The sequence below is a fragment of the Prunus persica genome, chromosome G1, assembly GCF_000346465.2.
Source record: "Prunus persica cultivar Lovell chromosome G1, Prunus_persica_NCBIv2, whole genome shotgun sequence".
NCBI lineage: Eukaryota > Viridiplantae > Streptophyta > Magnoliopsida > Rosales > Rosaceae > Prunus > Prunus persica.
Genome location: NC_034009.1, coordinates 20974914 through 20995036, shown reverse-complemented (window position 1 = coordinate 20995036; position 20123 = coordinate 20974914).

Sequence of the window (20123 nt, the reverse complement as noted above, 5' to 3'; positions counted from 1 at the left end):
TTCTGTGACTTGGGCTCTTGAGTGGAGGAAGTTGGTAGTCTGCCCTATGCTCAGGATGTTGAGAGATGGGAGCAGAATGGTCCAGATTTTGATGATCTACCAGTTGGGTAGGATGAGTGTCCTGCTAGACTCTCCTAAAAAAAGGTAGGTTGTTGTCAAGTCTTCAAGAAACGAAGTTCCGACTTCGCGGGCGAAAGATGTTTCTCCATTGAGGAAGAAATAAGTAGAAGTTGCTCCCTATTCATTTGCTAAGGTTAAGCACCTCCTGGGTGCAGACGACAAGAAGGTTGGCGCTATGCGAGACACTTGGGACATTACGCTCAAGCCTCCTGCTGACAAGATTGGAAACCTTGACCTGCTCCGTGAAGTAGTCCGCTCGAAAACTAGTGCACCTGCCGATAAGCAAAGAGATGTTGGTATTCCTCTCCGAAGTTCGGGTCGTTTACACTAATCAAGGGATGAAGATCGAACTAGAAGGTGTGCTCATCCGCCCAACTATCTCGATCCAGTTGTTGAGTCACGAGCAGTCAAGCGTGGAGTTGATTCAGCATCGTCGACTCCTATGGAAGAGAGGATGGCAGCAGTTGAGAAGACGAGAAAGTCATCTGTCCGGATGAAGGTTTCTTTTACAACATCAGCGGCTGATCCCAATGTGGACAAGTCCAGCCTTGCAGGGGATGCAGGCGTGTCTGGTCTACTGAAGACGAACCTCTTGTCAAGCCTGTTTGCTTGCTTCAAGCTGGTTTATCTTTAGACAATCTCAAGTCTTTCCTTGGAAAAACAAAGGAAAGCAATATTTCATCTACTTCAAAAAGGAATAGTTCTTGTTGCTGAAACTATCCGAAACTCATCTGTTGTTGTCCCCTCTTCTATTTCTGACTTAGTTAGTCGAAAAGACACCTACTTCTGTCTTGAGCACAAGAATGCTAACGTCTCCTTTAGTTATGAAAAGCTTCTTGCTTAAAAGTCCAAATTCGAAGCTACCATGAATGCGTACAAGCTGGGCTACTTGGACTGCTCAAATGGAAATGATCCCTTCTATGCCATTAGAGATGGAGACATCGAGATGCTTTGTTATGACTTGCTCCCTAGTCAAAGTGAGCAGGTTAATGCTGTGAACATGGAAGGAGCTAAAGAGCAGGCGGTCGAAGAGGTGGTAGCTGAAGAGGATGAAGCAGAGGAAGATGCAGCAGATGAGGTAGTGGCAAACATCTCGGATCAGGCAGGTAGAGCTGCTGAGAATGTGGTCAGGCTGACGCCGAAGAGGCTGTAGATCAGGGATCTTCTGGTAGCATCTCGGAGTAGATGAAGACTCTTTTATTTATTTTTAGCTTTCGCAGTCTGCTTTCTTGTTTAGAATAATTGGTCTTATTTGACCATCTTTTTTTTTTTTGAACGTGGCCGGTTGGTCAACTTGTTATGGTGATTTCAGTTATTTTTTCAACTTCAATTTGCATATTGACTTGTGAACTGCTTGAGTAACTAGTCAATATCTTGATCATGTATCTCCCTTGGAATATTTATAAGAGCCAGGGTCCCCCTTGAGGGACTCCAAGCATGTTTTGCATATCCCGTAGGATGTTTTTCCTTAGGAAGTTAGCGAGTGCCTGGGTCCACCTTGAGGGACTCCGGGCATGTTTTGCACATCTCGTAGGATGTTTTGGTCGCTGCCCTACGTCTCCCAAAGGACGCTACTTATGGGCAACTGTATGACTATCCTGCCCCCCTTAGAAAACGGATAGGAACCTGGATATCCCTCAGGAAGCATGGAGACCTCCCTTAGGAAATTCTTGGCGCATCCTGCGTCTCCCTGAAGACCCTTCTGCACGGGCTGCGTCTCCCGTAGGACGCTTCTGGTCATCGCCCTGCTTCTCTCTTAGGACGCTCCTTATGGGCAACTGTGTGATTATCTTGCCTCCCTTAGAAAACGGATAGGAACCTAGATACCTCCCTCAGAAAGCATGAAGACTTTCTTTTAGGAAATTCCTAGTGCACCTTGTGTCTCCCTTAGGACGCTTTTTAGCGGGCTGTGTCTTCAGACAGACGCTTTTAGCTGGCTGCGTCTCCCTGGGGGCCTAGCCTTTCATGAATGCTCCTATGCGAGTGGATAGTTAAGCGCTTTTTTTCACGACCCTCATTGCGATAGTTGTTTGGCTAACCTCCCTGGGGGCCTAGCCTTTGATGTACATTCCCCTGCGGACCTAGGCAGGCGCGGATGCCAAGTTATGGTTCCAGCCTTTAGTGCACGTTATTGCTTAAACTTAATCTGCTCTGAGTGTGGCTTGCACATGCTTGCGACATGTCAGCAAGCCGATCACGTTGTTGTCCCTCACCTTGTCTGCTTACTCTGCTCAACCTGCCTGGTACCCATCAAGCTGCCTATCGGCGCGTTCGTTTCATCCTTCTCTCTTCGCCCGGTTGTCCAAGGCCAAGGTTTTGAGCCAAGCTTATTTGGTTGAGGAGCTGCCTCATTAGATTGCTTTGGTCGTCCATTCTCTGAGCTACTTGGTCAACTCTCAAATTAAGGTCTACTTGACTTTGTGGATCGAGAGGAGAGAAGTATGTGGAGCCCAATTGCACACAGGCTAGGGCTTCATTGAAGGTGTATGCGGGAGCGTGCGTTGAGCATGGAGGCAATTGAGGGAACGCTTGAAGTTGCTCCAAGACCGGGCCTAAGTCGGCGGTGGTAATGAGTCCACCTTGATGGGAAGTTCCACCGTGTTCGGCCGCGGTGGCTAATGTGGTGGTCTCAACTGCAAGTCTAGTAGGTGGCATGGTGGTGAGAGGTGGTGGTGCCACCATGTTGATCGCGGGATCGTGGATGGAGTGGCTTGGGCCGTCACAGATTTAGCCATCGTGGTGGTTTTGCCTCTCGTCTTCTTGCTTCCAACCATAGTTGTTTGGAAAGCTTCAGTGGATTGGAAAATAGGAGGAACGGATTCCTTGAGCACGCGTTGAGTATAATTCGCACTCTCAATGAAAGCACCAATTTGTGGGAGCAAATTTTTCCACGAGAATATTCAATTGAAAAGATTCTCAATGAAAGCACCAATTTGTGGGAACAAATAAGAGGACCACGGCCGGGGGGTGTTGGCCAAAAGCTCTCTGATGCCTAAATTAGTTCAAGAGTTTGTAAGAAAAACACTAGCTAACTAGGGTACGGAGATGTATTTAAGGTGTAAACTGGATGTGCGGAGCCTTATGTAAAAGAGAGGGAGCGAGGAGGTGGCTAGGGTTTGAGAGGAATTTTCTGCAGAGTTTCAGTAGGAATTTTAGACGTATCTCAACCCTTGTGTGTGACCCTCCTTTTATAGTGGTCTTGGAGACTAAGGTTTCAGAGGAATAATTCCGTAGATGGAAAGGAATTATTCCTCCCTGATTTGGAATTGATTTGATTAATTAGGGATTTGATTTATTAGGGTAAATCAAATCCCTAATTGTGGTTGGTATCAAATAAATTCCTAATTTAATTAGGTAACTCCTCATTTAATTGGGAATTGTGGTAGGAATCAAATCAATTCTCAACCTAATTAGGTAACATTCTATTTAATTGGGTAATCAAATCAATTCTCAACCTAATTAGGTAACATTCTATTTAATTGGGTAATCCCCAATTAAATTGAATAACTCCCTATTATGTTGAATAATTCCCAATTAGGTCAAATAATCCCCAAATGGAAGGAATTATTTGACCTAGGGTTCTGATTTAATTCGGTTCCCACATTGAGCATCAGAGGTGGGTATGGGGAAGGGGAGATTGGGACGGGGGTTCGGGAAGATGAGATGGGGGAGCCTTTTTCTGGGTTTGGTGCGACTGTTCTTGTTCTAGGTTTTATTTTTTTGAATTTTTTGTTATTTTATTCTTTAAGATATATTTGTTCTTGTTATTATTATTTTTGTTTTAAATTTAGGGAAATTGGCTGCTTTACCCTTGGCTCACCTAATTTATTCACTAATATCCTTATTTTGAAACCCAATCACGAATGCCCCTTTTAAAAACTCCCTATTGACAACCTATTGCCCATCTTTCACTTTGTTTAGTCGTTCTGAGCTCTCTCAAATCCTCTTTCACAATTTCTCGATCTCACTCACTCAGCCCTCATCTCCTCTCTTCTCTCTTTCTTGCTCACACCCACATCGACGATAGTCACTATCACCTCCTCAGAAACCCTAACCCACATCGGCGACGACGACCTTTCCACCTCCATCTCTCACTCTCAGTTACCTCTTTCGACCTCCATGCCTAGAGATGGCGTCACAGGTAGACAACTTGGCTTTTCTCCTACACATTTGGGTTTTCTTTTCCTTGTTTCAATTTCATATAAGGGTTTGAATTTTTGGTGCTTGATGTGAGTTCAAGTCCTTCCAAGTCAAATTTGGGTGAGATTGTACAGAAATTTGTTGAAACATAATTGTGGGTTTAATTTAAAATTTTACTCTCTTTGTTTACAATTAATATTTTCAGCTTGTGTAGAGAATGTTATTTCAGTGGGATTATACGAGAACTTTTGAACTAAAATTTTGAGATTGTGCAACAAATATTTCTCAGTTTGTCTTAAGGAATATTATGCTTGAAGCTTGTCCAATCTACAATGATTTTGAAGATTGCTTATTTAATTTGATTACTGAGTTAGGTTTTAATTCTGACAAAAAACAGTTGAAGAAACACAGTTATTTGGTTCATGGTCTGAATTTGTTTATTCTGTTTTGGGATGTGATTTTTTGAATGAACTACATAAATTGATTATGTCTTGAGGTGGAGGATATCTCCAAAAGTGATTGTGGAGTTTGTAAGTTTTATGAGAATGCCAATATTTTAACAGAAGTTTGATATTGTAAAGTTGGCATATGTTGGATCTTAGTTTTCTCTATTTTTCGTAATTCAATCTTGGATCTGTTTTTGGTGCAGTCTATAGTCCTCAAGGTGGGCATCATGCCAAGATTGTGTTGGTGCCGTGAAAAGGGTTCTTAGAAAACTTGAAGGTTTGACAGCTCTTGCATTTATCCAGTTCCATTGTCTTGCTCTTCTTCTTCTCTGAGATTGTGCTTCTTTAACTGTTTGAACAATGCCAAATGCACTATTGATGTTCCTTATTTGTATTTTTATTCGCCTGCTAAGACACACATTCACTTCACCCATGTTTATAATAACTTTTATATTGCAATTGAGTAGTACGAAATCGTCTGCATGAATGTGAACTTTAATTTTGCAATGGTACTATCTTGTGAAAGTTTGCTATATGAAGAATTGGTTCATTTAAAAAAGCCAACAATCTGTATGAAGATAAGATTCTTGAAGGTCGTCCTTCACTGGAGAAATCACAGATAGATTTCTCGGAGATATATATAACTCAGCAAACTTCAAGCTTAGCTCTTAAAAGATGTATATCATAATTTTTTTTTCTTTCTTCTATTAAAAAATGTATATCATACTGTAGTTTTACATTTATCCACTCTATTTGTTGTAGTGCACGTAAATGTATGTGTATGATACTTGTAGTGCATGTAAATATGTCCGAACTTGTTTTGGTATTGGTTTCTGAATCTGTTTTGGTATTGGTTTTGGTTATGAATTTTGGAATTGGTTTCTATTTTGAAATTAGTTTCAGTTGTGATTGAATGTTATATTTTTGTTTCCATTGTGATTGAATGATTTGCTTCTAAAATGCATTTTTGATCCGTTTTATACAGATGGAAGATTGTCTTGTTTCAAGTGGCAGCGTTCTCTTGGGGACATAATTGTTAACTTTTAGCTTAAATTCGGTTCTAAGAGTAGATGTCTTCGAATTTTGCTAATGTGTTAAAATTCCCGACCAAGAGGAGATGTAAATTTTTTGTTTTTTTATCACTTTCTTATGTATATCTTAAGATGTAATGAGATAACCACTACTACAAAAAAGCAAAAAGACGACGGTAAATCACCGTCGTGTATTCAGTTTTTCAATGGTCGTGGAATCCACCGTCATCTTTTCCCTCATAAACCACGACGCTAAATCACCGTCGTTGTTAAAATATACAACGTCATCAACAAATACAAAACGACGTCTTTGTACTGCAAAAAGATCTAAAAAAAGCAGTCGAGGATGAGAATAGACGACCAACTCTCTAAAAAAACCGTCGTTAAAAAGGAAAAATATGACACATATTAACAGAACAAGGCCGCAAGATAGACATACAACGACGAAAATTAAAATAAGACGCCGTTAAATATCATTTTCACGACAATAAAAAATATGACGTCTTTAAATACATTAGAAGACGACGTTATTGGTACCTACTACGTCGCCTATATAAAAAGAGCCGTCGTAAAATAAATTTTCCACTTCGATTTTTCTATAAAAGATGACGTGGAAATAGTTGTCAGTGTCATTATTTACAACGTATGTATTTATAGAGTAGACGTTGAACAACGAAACAACGTCGGTTACAAATATATGAGAGTCGTATTACAAAATTTATACGTCCTATTTTCAGAAACAAACAACGACGATAAATATTAGACGTTGTTAAATACAACAACGTCGAAAACAAATAAAAACAGACGTGTTTAGTCTGCTAAAGTTCTAAAAAATAGTCGAGGATGAGAATAGACGACCAACTCAAACAAATCACCGTCGTTAAAAAGGAAAAATATGACACATATTAAAAGAACAAGGCCGCAAGATAGACATACAACGACGAAAATTAAAATAAGACGCCGTTAAATATCATTTTCACGACAATAAAAAATATGACGTCTTTAAATACATTAGAAGACGACGTTATTGATACCTACTACGTCGCCTATATAAAAAGAGCCGTCGTAAAATAAATTTTCCACTTCGATTTTTCTATAAAAGATGACGTGGAAATAGTTGTCAGTGTCATTATTTACGACGTATGTATTTATAGAGTAGACGTTGAACAACGAAACAATGTCGGTTACAAATATATAAGAGTCGTATTACAAAATTTATACGTCCTATTTTCAGAAACAAACAACGACGATAAATATTAGACGTTGTTAAATACAACAACGTCGAAAACAAATAAAAACAGACGTGTTTAGTCTGCTAAAGTTCTAAAAAATAGTCGAGGATGAGAATAGACGACCAACTCAAACAAATCACCGTCATTAAAAAGGAAAAATATGACACATATTAAAAGAACAAGGCCGCAAGATAGACATACAACGACGACTAAAACACTACGCCGTTAAATATAATTTTCACGACAAGAAAAAATATGACGTCTTTAAATACATGAGAAGACGACGTTATTGAAATCTACTACGTCTCTTATTTACAAAGAACCGTCGTGAAATAAATTTGAATATTAAGTTTAGCCAGCAGATGAAGAAATTCATCTGCCTTGGGGACACAGAATCATCTATCATTAAATGAGGGCATGATACAAAGTGTGAATCGGCTTCAGAATACAAAGGGATCTTGTTAGTTTGATAGGGCTGATAATCTCACGAGCACATTCTGTACGGAAAAAAAGGAGAAACTAAAAAAACCACAAAAGGACTGATACATCTTGCAATTACAGGAAGGAATCTGATTTGTCCAATTGGTTAACTGACTTAAAGATCAATTGATAAGGACATTTCACCAGATTTTCAATATCTTTTCACCACCCTTGTTTTTTCTTGGGGGTGGAAACTTGTCCATGATTTCAATAGAATCATCACTCGAATCGTTACTAGAATCATCACTCGAATCCCCATCTTCATTATCAGTTTCTTCCTTCGTAGGTACTATTTGCTCCCCATCATTGGTGCACTTTGCACCTTCTCCAGAGCGGAAAATGACAAGATCAAATAAAGGTGTACTTTTGCTGGAAATCAACACAAAAAGACACAGATCACCAATTTCCAAATGATTGTCACGCACAACATCCATCCAACCACGCCTGAATCTGGGCCTTCCTTTGCTCAAACCAACAGACCAAGTTCTCCCATTCGAAACTTGAAGGATGACTTCACAGGAATGCTTAATACTAGGAGATAAGTTTTACAAGCTATTTCTTCTTACCTTCTTCTCAAACCCCAAGGAAGGATCCATGATGATGTCCCTCATGAAGCGCATCACATAATACCCGCATTCGACATTGCTGGGTTGCTTTGGTGTGCCTGACAGAGTTTTCCAAATGACTGCCTTACGGCCTGGTTTGGCTATGTGAGAATTATAAATTTTTATAGCACTGTTCACAATGTTTTTGGCATCTTCATCGACCACACGATTTTCTGGCAGAGGATCTAGAAAATAGACGGTTTCTCTCTTTGCTCTTACAATCAGCAAGATCCAATGACGGCTGCACAAAATTAATATAAAAACGACGGTTATTTACAATAACGACGTATTATAATATTTCACACGACGAAATAAAGTAGCAATCGACGACATTTTACATTTATCACGACGATAAATAACTACCGACGTGGTTAGTAGTTTCAAACGACTCAATAAAATAAAACACCGACGTGGTTAGTTTATACGCTGTAATTTATTGAAAATCATAAAAACAAAATCTTGTTAAGGAGACTAACCCTGGATTGTAAGGCATCAGGAAAATCTGTTCACCGTCAGTCTTCTGAAGTCGAGCTGCTAGTAGGCGTGATCTGTCAGCTATTGTGCCAGAGCTGGCACTAACTGTAGCAGGGTCGATAAAGCCAACCATGCTGCACATATTTGCTCGTTTCAAAACATCGTGTAAGTGCCTAAATATATAAAACAATATAAACAAGTCAGCACAAAAAAACACACGACGGTTATGTATAACAAAACGACGTATTATAAAATTTCACACGACGTACTGAAAAAGACAACGACGTTATAATATATTTATCACGACGGTACATACTAACGACGTGGTTAGTTAGTTAAGACGACGCAATAAATAAACCAACGACGTATTATTTTAGAATGACAAACCTCATATATACAAAAAAACACACGACGGTTATGTATAACAAAACGACGTATTATAAAATTTCACACGACGTACTGAAATAGACAACGACGTTATAATATATTTATCACGACGGTACATACTAACGACGTGGTTAGTTGGTTAAGACGACGCAATAAATACACCAACGACGTATTATTTTAGAATGACAAACCTCATATATACAGCAATGACAGTGGCTCCTATTTCTTCCATGTCTGCAAATTGTGTAATATCTTCAGGCAGGAGGAAGGTATCGCGCTCTAGACCAAACACCTCCTTATCAATTGTAAAGTGCAGGGTCTTATCCTGAGGCACGAGTGTCGTTTCCACATAACGACAAAGGGATTTTAAAGAAGATGGCGCCTCCATATTTGAATAATCAACAACTTTAATAACCTGTTTAAAGAAATAAAAAAAATGACGTGGTAATTCAATAAAAACGACGGTTTAAGGAATAAAACGTCGTCTGAAAAGAATTTAAACGTCGTCTGAAGAAACCGTCGTGGTGAATAATTTATTACATCTTAAAAAAAATTCCGCCGTCTAAGTTGTAAACAAATGACGGTTTAAAGAAAAATATCGACGTCTGGAATTTTGAAAAACAAATAAAAAAGGCAAAGTTATGTGAACATACCTGGTCGTCATCTTCTTTCTCCTTTTCATCATGTTTTTCTTCTGTCTTCTCTTCATCTATTACGTCGGGAATGACTAACTCCGTCGTCTAAAAACCACAAAGTTTTAAAAATAACGACGTTTAATGGCGTGTAAAACAAGTAAACTAAATACGACGTGGTATTGAAATACAAACGACGGTTTATTTTTAAAATCGTCGTGGTATGTATTTCAAACGACGGTTTTATTAATAATAACGACGTCTAATGGTTTTTAAAAAAACAGAGAATTCAAAGTTCAGATATGTTACCTTTTCTTCCTTATGTTTCCCATTTTTGGCAGTATCATCCTCAAAATGCTGGGATCTCACATCAGCTCCAGAGCAGCTTGCTTTGTCAGACATTGGATTTTTGGGACTTTGGCTAATTCTGGGTTTAAGCATGCTTGGATCAAAATTAGAAATTAATTGGGAAAGCTGACTCAGGAAATGCTCCCTCTCAGCCTCTACCAATTGTTTCGTTCTAGCCTCCATCCTTAAAGCCTCTTCCCTTGCCTTAGCTTCCATCTTTTTAGTCTCTTCTTGAAGGAGAACTCTTAAACTGTCCTTCAAACGGTCGTCAAAGCTCACTCTCTGTGGTTTGGGTAAATTGAAATATTGCCTTGGTGAGATCCCAGCACCTACTCCTCTCACTCTGCCTGGATGCTCGGGGCCCAAAGCCATGGTCAGCACATCATTGCTGCCAGAAACAGTGACTTTGCCTTCCGAGACTTGTTTTTGCAATTCATCCTAAAACAAAGATATATAAAAAAAGTAAGAACAAAAACACACGACGGTTATTTATATACAAACGACGTATTATATAATTTCACACGACGCAATAACATATAAATCGACGTTATTATAATTTATCACGACGCTAGTTTTTAAACCGACGTGGTTAGTTTTTAAAACGACGAAATGAATAAACCACCGACGTCTTATGCTTTATTTACAGATAACAGAGGGATGATTCAATATTCACACCTTTAACGACCTTGTTTAAAACATTTCGACGTAGTAATTCAATACAAACGACGCGAAAATGAACCACCGACATCTTATGCTATAATTACAGAAAACAGAGTAGTGATTCCTGATTTAGACCTTTAACGACGTTTTTAAAAAAATTTCGACGTGGTAATATCATTCACACGACGCAAAATATAACATAAGACGTAATAAGAATTATTCACAGTTTAATAAAAATTTAAAATAGAGTGAGTAGGCTTACAATTAATTTTGCTTTCTCTGCCACCTTTGGATCCGGGATGTTACCATGTTTGTCCTGTCTAGCTCTCTTCCATAAGGTAGATCGATCAATTTCTACCCCAGGCATGGTTTCCTCCAATTGATCCTCCAAACCAGCATATCCTTTTCGAGACAATCGATGATTGTACTCAAGTTTCTCCCTAATCTGTGCATGTTGAGAATGCACAGACTCAAAATCTTTGGATAACCTTGAAGCTACAAAGGCATCCCATTGTGCTTTCTCTATGAATTTATATGTTTCAGGGGGTTGGCTTAATCTCTCCCTGTCATTGGTGTGTGGAAGGATATATTGCCTCGTTAGTGTAGACTTGAAATCCTTCCATTTCTTGGCAGCAGAAGCTAACACAGAGCTCTTGCCCCCTTGACCTACCACAAAAGCAATGTCAACTGCTTCCCAAATCTGCTCCTTTATATCCTTGGGGATTTGAGCCCATTTCATGTCCACAAGTGGAACTCTGGAGCGTGCCAACACACCAATGTAGGACTGCATCTCACTATGTGCTTGGCCAATTCCTTTCCCCCTTTTATTGTACTCAACAATTGGCCTCAGTTTCTGAAGTTTTCTCTTCACAACACGAGGCATTGTGCTCATACCTCGACCAGACTTTGAATCATCAGAGATTGTTGTCGTGCTGGTTCGTTCTGTCTCAGCAGATGATGAAGCAAACTTCATCTTCTTCGAAGGCTTCACTTGAGGAGGTACCATTCCAAGGTCCTTACCTCCATTTTTCTTGGAGCCAGAATCCTTACTTTGGTCTTGGTGAGAAACCATTTTTACAGACAAAACTGCAAGTGAAAATATTTCAGGAAAAGATTAAGAACACAAACGACAGTTATTAATAAAATACGACGTATGATATGATTTTAAACGACGCAATGAAATAATCTCAGACGTAATAAATGTTTAAAACCAAGGTAATTAAACAACGACGAAATAATTAACTATAAACGACGTGATAATTAACTATAAACGACGAAATATTTATATAACGTCGTGGTATTGATGTTCACACGACGTCAGTCGTAATATACCGTCGTCTTATTAAGGATCCAAAACCCTTCTTTCTTTCTCTGTGAATGTTTGATTGCAGATTTGATTTTTCTGAACCATGGTTTTTGTTTTCTAACTTGATAAAATACAAGGCCAAGAAAGAAAGTTTTGGAATCTTACATAGACGACGGTATTTTAATATGACGTCGTGGTATTAACATTCACACGACGTAAAACAATAAGATACTGTCATCTATATTAGATACCAACCCTACTTTCTTTTTCTTTATATTTTATCAAATTAGGGAAAAACAAAAACCATTGTTCAGAGAAATCAAACCTGCAATTAAACAAGCAAATAAAAAAAAGACTATAATTTTAAAAACAACTTTGTCAATTTTCAGACGACGCTAGAACGACTGACGAACCGTCGTGGTCTACATATTTAACCACGTACATAAGAAGCTACCGTCGTCTTATTTAGTTGAGGTAGTTGTCTTCAAAGTTGGAAACTTTCCCTCTTTGTCTGTATATTTTATCGAACTTGGAAAGAAGTAAAATGATTTTGGCCAGAAAAAAGGTAAAAAGATTTTTCAAACAAAAAACGTATGAGCATGCAAAACAGCAACCAAAATAGTGAAAATGAAAGCTTACCTTTTGCGTGCAATGAAAGCAAGAGGAAGATTATGTTTAAGTTCAGAGATGACGAAGAAGACGAGAGGAAGACGATGAGATACTCTGACAGTGCTCTGACAAGGAAAAAAGTCTAAAAGTTTTCTCTGGGAGATTGAACTTTTTAATCGGGTTTGGAAACAGCGCATGTGTATGTCAGGTAGACGAAAAGTTGATTACATATAAAACCATTTCAAAAAAATAATACGGCGGTTACATATAACTACGACATATAAATTACAAAATACGACGGTACATTTAACTTCGGACGTGGTAAATAAATACGACAGTAGTGTTGTAGGTACCGTCGTAGTAAACTCAAAAATTAAAGTACATAAGTAATAACTCGCGTCATGGTAGATTATTTAACACGTCGTTTTTATTAATGTACCGACGTGGATTTCTGTAATATACGTCGATCATACCGACGTTGATTTTACAATTTAAACGGCGGTTTTTTTGTAAGGACCGCCGTTGGTTTTAAAAATTTATTCTATAAATTTGTCGCTTTCATTCATTTTCGGTTTACATTTAAGGTTCCAAGTTCTTCCTCTCTCAGTCTCTCACGTCTCAAAGACAATAATTTGGATGTCTTTCTCAAAGAGAAATTGAGCTTACTCGCATCAAATATATGTCCACAAGAAGAAGCTTGTCAACTAGCCTTCTCACTTCCTTGATCAAGCCTGATCCGTCAGATTTGTGATAGCCTCTTCCTTTATCCGTAAAGCTTCAGAAGAAGAAGATGGGTTTCAAGAATGCGATAAAGAATAGAAATGGCTTCAGATGGCCTCTAAAGCATGAGCAATCGAATCAGTAGTTGCTGGGAGATATGATGAAGACATTGTCAATGCTTTGAACTATACAAGTCCTGCAGAAAGATAAAGGACCAAACTGTTAAAGAAACTGAAACAACGGCGGTTTTTTGTTTTACCGTCGTCTTTTCTCGTCGTCTATATTAAGGTAAGATGGCGGTAGATTTATAATTACCGACGTAGATTATTTTGTTAAACGTCGTTAAGTGTACTACAACCGACGTGGATTTTATTTTTAAATTATAAATAGAGTTTTTTTTCCCGAATTCTTTCAGTTTTAGTTTTCAATTACAAAGCGTGATAAATAGATTTTTCTTTCCCGAGGAAATTTAAAATGAGGGAAATTAATGTTCTAGAATTTGTAAACTAACACGACGCAATATTACTAACCCGAGGAAATTATAAATAGATTTTGCTTTCCTGAATAAATTTTAAATTAATTCAGTTTGAAACAACGACGGTTTTTTGTTATGCCGTCGTTTTTAACTAACACGACGCAATATTTGTTTTGCGACGTGGAATCTTTTCATTTAACGTCGTTATGTTTAATATAACCGACGTGGATTTGAATTTTTAAATTATGAATAGAATTTTTTTTCTCGTGACCTTTCAGTTTATTTTTCAATTACAGTGCGTTATAAATAGAGTTTTTTTTTCCGGAGGAAATTTAAAATGAAGGAAATTAATGTTCTGGAATATGTAAAGTTTCTTTTTTGGAGGACAGATTTAAATAAAATAAAAATATAAAAACAACGACTGTTTTTTTATTACTGTCGTCGTTTTTCGTCGTCTTAAGTAAGACTAAGACGACGTAATATATTTGTTTAGCGACGTTGATTTGTTTTTTAAACGTCGTTAGGTATAATATAACCGTCGTTGAAAATTGTCTCTCTGATTGCAAATTTGCAACGACGTTAGGTATAATATTTGTAGATACACAAACGCACATACATCATCAACTTCCAAAAAATTGTCTCTCTGATTGCAAATATGTGTCATCTGTTAAGATTATGATGTGGAACAGAGTTCCATCTGGTAAGATTTCGTAACCCTTGGGATCTCAGACAAATCTGATTATGTCGGCGGTTTTCTATATAAACCGTCGTGGTTATTTCAATTCTTGTCATTAAGTAGATCTACCGACGTAGGATAAGAAAATCAAAGAAAAAAATTGTTAACAAAAATTCTTATTAAGACGACGGTTAAAATTAAAGGTACGACGTATAAAATGAATAAATACGACGTTAAATTTTATTGTACGATTTAAAGATAACGTCGTAGAACTATACGATAATGACGTCGATATATTTATATTTTCCGTCGTTGTACATTAATTTAATACGGCGATATTTTGTATTTTAAAGCCGTGGATTTGTTCGTAATTATACGGCGTCTTATACGAAAACCTCGTCGTGTTATTTTATGAGTAAAAACGGCGGTTTTTATTGAAATCGTCGTCTTTACTTTCTACGTCGGTCGATTCATAACTTCTGCCGTTCTTTGTTGGCATTGATTTTACACTGCAGAAATCTGTTTCAAATAGATGTCGGTTGTTTAATTATGTACGTCGTTGTTTTTGAACAGCCATTTGAATCTCCATTTTTTAGTTGTCTAAGGTTGTATTACACGACGGTGTTTTTAGAACCGTCGTCTTTTTAAAAACCACGACGGTTTTCACTTAGACCGTCGTTGTTTTCTGGTCGTCTTTTTCACTTTTTGTAGTAGTGAACATTGTTAGTTCATCAATTTATGAAAGTCAAGTTAGAAATAAATTTGTCAATCTCTAGTTTCCATGGTTTTATCATTCCCCTTGCAAAGAAGAAAAAAATACAAATGTAATCAAATCAGTGATTTAATTGGCAAATGCCATGACCGATATGTATTGCATATGTGTAGCCGTTTATTGCTTATGTATTGACCCCGTATATCCTTTTTTTTTTTTTAAGTCTGTTGGAATAAATTTATAGGGGATTATGAAGTTTTTGTATTGCCATTATATAGCCTTTTATTGCCTGTGTATTGCTACTGTATTGCCCTCGTATATCTTTTTTTTCTTCAAGTCTGTTGGAATAAATTTATAGGGGGAGTATGGAGTTTGTGTATTGCCATTGTATAGCCTTTTATTGCTTGTGTATTTACATTGTATAGCATTTTATTGCTTGTGTATTGCTACTATATTGCCCTAGTATATCTTCTTCTTTTTTTTAAGTCTGTGTTGGAATAAATTTATAGGAGTATGTGTATTGCCATTGTATAGCCCTTTATTGCTTTTATATTGCAACTGTATTGCCCTTGTATATCTTTTTTTTTTTTCAATTCTGTGTTAGAATAAATTTATAGGAGTATGTGTATTGCCATTGTATAGCCCTTTATTGCTTGTATATTGCTAGTGTATTGCCTTCGTATATCCTTTTTTTTTTTTTAAACTCTGTATTGCATGAATGAATGTGGGGATGGGGATGAGAATGGCATACCAAACCCCGATTCGACCCACTGGATCAGAAAATTTGAATACACAATATAGGCCCAAAAATGACAGATTTTAATAACAATGTAGCACATAGAATACGCAATACATACCAAATTATGAAAATTTAACAGAATTCACAATCCACAGAACTCCAAACCCAATACAAATACAATTCAAATTCATACTCCATAACAAACCAACACAATTCATAATGTATGTCCAACATTAGGTAGTGGAACATTGTTTTTACAGGTGCTTTTATTGTGGCCTGTGCCACTGCACCTTGAGCATTTTCTCCTCAGGATATCCTCTCCTTGTGACGAAATCCTTAGATTCTTTCGTTGGCCTGGCATGACCTTTGCATTGGGAGGACGCACAACTCTACTTTGGACATCTTCAGGAATAACCCACAGCTCTTGAAGCTGTACCGGGTAGATGGTATTTGAATAAGCATCCAACCATATATTTCGAGTGTAATAACGAGAAGCTATGGAGTATACATTTAGTTTCAAGAAATGGCAAATTGCAACTACATGCTTGCAAGGTAGTTGCTCAAGCTAAAACTTCCTACAACTGCAAGTGTTATTCGTCAAATGTACGTGGCCGTCCATATCATCGTCCACGACATTATACTCTACGTGATTCAGTTTCACGACATTCATCCTTAAAGCACATTCCAACCTATGTCTTAGCTTCTTTTCACCAAAGTCAAGGCACAATGTTGATGTACATTTCAAAGCAAAATCACGACGTTTACTGAACCATTTCACAAGCAGATTGATGATTTCATCAATCAAATGCACCATTGGTAGCATCCTTGCGAATTGAAGGACTAAGTTGATTGACTCCGCAATATATGTTGTCATTACATTGTATCGACGTCCATTCATGTGAGCTTTAGACCACTTGTGTAATCCTGCACTTTCAAGATATTGAGCAACCTCATCATTTCCCTTGATCTTGTGAAAATGACGATCAAATTCAGCGATACCATAAGATTTCGCAGCATGTTCAAAGTATAGCAATAATTTATCACGTTTTTTCAATTTGAAAGTGCGTTTCATGTTCCCCTTCATATGGTAAAAGCATATGCCATGTTGCGCCGTTGGAAAAACATTGTGCCACACATTCTCTATGCTAATATTTCGATCAAAAATAATCACAAGATTTGGACACTCACCAATGGCTTCATGAAGCTTACTGAAAAATCACTGCCATGATGCATCCGTCTCTAAATCCCCAATTCCAAAAGCAAGAGGATATATATTTCAATTTCCGTCAAATGCATTGGCAACAAAGAGGACACCCTTATGCTTACATTTTAAATGCGGGGCATCCACAACAATGATTGACCGCATCGAAGATTGAAACCCTCTAATACATGCCCCAACAGTCATAAAAAAAAAATACAAAAAGTGATTGTTCTCATCGGTGTGGATGTATGTCCTTGTGCCAGAATTCACACGCTCTAATTCGTGACAATAAGCTGGAAAAAGAGAATATGCCTCCTCTACTAAACCTCTAGTGGACATTAGAGCTAACTCCCTCGATCTCCAAGCTTTGCAATAATTAATGGTGACACCAAAGTTTTGTTTCACATCTCTAATTATATCACTTGGTATGTATATTGTGCGAGAATCTTTCAACTTCCGCTTCACTGCATTACCAACGAGTTTAGCACTTGTGTGACGATGCTTGTCATGTATAAAACTCATATCACATTCATGGACCATATTATATTTCACAATCATGAAGATCTTTTCTCCATAACTAGATGCACGAAGCCCCTATGGGCATGGACCTTGAGAACAAACCACAACCAATCGACTCTTGCAAGACTGCTTCACCTTAAATTCAAAGTGACCTCTCACTACCGCCAACTGTAACTTGTTGGACATGGCGTCCTTACTAGAGAAAATTTTCCGAACTTCCAATTTTGGATCCCAATTATTCCGTGAGTACGCGCTTTCATTATCTTCTTCTTCATCATTTACAATACCCAAATTGTGCATTTTTTGTTCACCCATTTGCCTCCAATTATGTCGAATAGAAAGTTCAGACGTTGTTCCGAAACCCACCACACCCACTTGTGAAAATGTCTCCAAATGGGCCAAAATAGGAGGGGCTAAGTGCATTTGCAAGCCATTCATTTCCGTACCATTATCACCACTATGCACCCCCTCCACCCCTGTAAAATCAATCATGTCTAAATATTATGTTCCAAAATCACCATGTACATCACCATTGCTTTCAACTATGGCATTTGAAGAACAGGCCATCCGACTTATATCCGTCGTGATATGCATACGATCACCTACGACATTTGTCACTCCTTTGTCTTCTATGCTCACCAGTAAAGGAGCCACTTTCGAAGGAATTACGTCACAAATGTACTTAATAAAAAATTTAACATCATCATTTTGCTCAATCTTGATATGCTTACACTCATTCGAGGATATTGAAACTGAGAACTTTAAACAAAGTTTGTCTTCCATGTTGTTTGTATTAACAATCTTATGCACCCGTTCCAAAAGCTCACCAAACGTGATGTTTTGCGAAACTATTATGCCTTTTGAGTCCACCCCCTTTAAATGTGCACATCTTCTTTGAGGTTACCCATTTTCCATTGTAGCAAACTAAAATTGCAATTAGGGGTGGGCACTCAAACCGGCGAACCGGAAATTCGAACCGAACCGCACCGAACCAAACCGGAAAAAAACCGAGTTGACCAAAAAGTCAAAAACCGGTCAAAAACCGAACCGGACCGGTTTGGACCGGTTCCGGATCCGGTTCCATGTCTTCAAAAACCGAACCGGGCCGAACCGAACCGGTGAAACTAAAAAAATATATAATTTCAATATATATATTTATATTTAATGCTATATTTTTAATTTTACTAAAAAAAACTTAATATTTATCCAAGTTCAATGTCAAAATATCTCTCTTTTCTCACTTTAATATTTATTTTTTATATGAAATTGAATAATTTGTTAATTTTCAAGTAAAAAAAATAATATTTCAGTTGAGAATTGTATTAAAAAATAATTTTTATAATCCGGTTCAAAACCGAATAAGAACCGGAACCGGACCGAAACCGGTTCAAACCGAACCGGACAGTTTTTGAAATTTTTTTTATTAAAATCGAACCGAACCAAATCGGATGAATAGTACAGGATCGGTTCTAATTTGAGGCAAAAACCGGTCCAAACCGAACCGTGCCCACCCCTAATTGCAATTGTGTCCATTTCTGACCATCATAAAATCTATCAATAAAAAATCCATTTTGTTAACACATTCTGACCATCATCATAAACCCATTCTGTTAACACATGTTAAGCTACTAATAAAAAATCTATCAACTAGTGTATAAACCATATAGATAAAACATCAATTAAACATTAATAACCAACAATTTTAAAACATAAGTATTATGCAAAATGAAACGATTCAGCTAGCATAGCTGTGTTGCAAGCTCCAGCAAGGAAGGCATGTATCAAGAACTCTTAAAGTTAAAACCAACCCAAAGCCATTAACCCAGGGTATGCTATTACTAACTAACTACTTACAAATTGCCAAACCTTGACTGTCCAAGGTTGTTTCATATCGAATATCATCCAAAAGAGTGAATACATTACTTTCAAGGAGATCTGCAAGTCCAAGTCTCAATCACAAAACAGTGATACATCATTTCAAAGACAAATCATAAGCACAAAATAGTGTATCCAAGTTCAAGAGCTTAACAACCACATGAAATATTTGGTAAGTTTCATTCAATCACAGAAACAGCAAGCCACAACAGAAACCCATTATTATATCATTCAAAATAGTGAAAGCAATCACCCAATAATCTCAATCAATCAAAAAAACCAAAAAAAAAAAAATTAACAAAAACAAAACCAATATCAAAACTCACCACAATGAAGATCGACGAGGAAGGTGTCGTGGCTTTGTGGTGGAAGTTGACAATGGAGGTGGCAAGTCAAGACTGTGGCTTCGTTGTGGAGGCCGATAACGGTGGTGGCGAGTTGCGCCTTGGCTAGAGTCCTGTCCAAATTTGGGGTTCAACTTTTGGGTTGAAATCAGCTCCTAGTTGGAAGATATAACGAAGATGAGATAGAGTTAGGGGAGATTCTATGGTTGAGGTGGATTTTGTGAGGTTTGGCAGAAGGAAAAAGAGGAAGAGAAAGAGCAACAGCTGAGGAAAAAAAAAAACGAAGTGAAGGATGGGCAATAGGCTGTCAATAAGGAGTTTTTATAAGGGGTATTTGTGATTAAGTTTCAAAATAAGGATATTAGTGAATAAATTAGGTGAGCCAGGGGTAA